This window comes from Rhinolophus sinicus, chromosome X (genome assembly GCF_036562045.2).
Source record: "Rhinolophus sinicus isolate RSC01 chromosome X, ASM3656204v1, whole genome shotgun sequence".
In the NCBI taxonomy this organism is placed as follows: Eukaryota; Metazoa; Chordata; class Mammalia; order Chiroptera; family Rhinolophidae; genus Rhinolophus; species Rhinolophus sinicus.
Genome location: NC_133768.1, coordinates 75,103,530 through 75,104,095, shown reverse-complemented (window position 1 = coordinate 75,104,095; position 566 = coordinate 75,103,530). Strand labels below are relative to the sequence as shown.

Genomic DNA, 566 nt, shown 5'->3' with positions numbered 1-566 from the left:
AGTTTTCTCTTCTTTGGGATAAATACCCCCCCATTCTTTTAACCTTTCCTCATAAGACTGACATTTCAATTTCTTTAATCGTGTTTCCACTTCGTCCACACCTTATTACTATAGTGATCTACTATAAACACCATACAGTTCTAAACTGTGAAACTGGCCTGTTTTTTTTTTGTTGTTGTTTTTTTTTTCTTCCTTCCTTCCTTCCTTTCTTTTACTTTTCTTTTTCTTTTTTTTTTATTTATTCTGGAACTCTTTATGAATTTGCGTGTCATCCTTGCTCAGGGACTATGCTAATCTTCTCTGTATTGTTCCAAATTTAGTGTATGTGCTGCTGAAGAAAGCACTCTTGTCTTTTTAATTAGCAGGTAGTAAGCTTAAAGGCAAATTTGCTTTCCACCAACAGAAAGGACATGTTTTATTATTAGGTTGGTATAAAAGTAATTGCGGCTTTTGCAAATATTTTTAACCTTTTAAACCGCAATTACTTGTGCACCAACCTAATATTTGCATTGTTGAGCTCCATCCTTTGTCTTTCTATATCCCTCTACTTGTTTATCCTTCTTTGC

General features: G+C 33.7%; 1 non-coding gene across 1 annotated transcript; it reads right to left on the bottom strand.

Annotated features, from left to right (window-relative positions):
* Positions 1-237: 237 nt before the first annotated feature.
* On the bottom strand, positions 238-344 carry LOC141569843 (U6 spliceosomal RNA). Its single transcript, XR_012493624.1, has one exon. It is a non-coding gene; the product is annotated as a U6 spliceosomal RNA (small nuclear RNA).
* Positions 345-566: the final 222 nt, after the last annotated feature.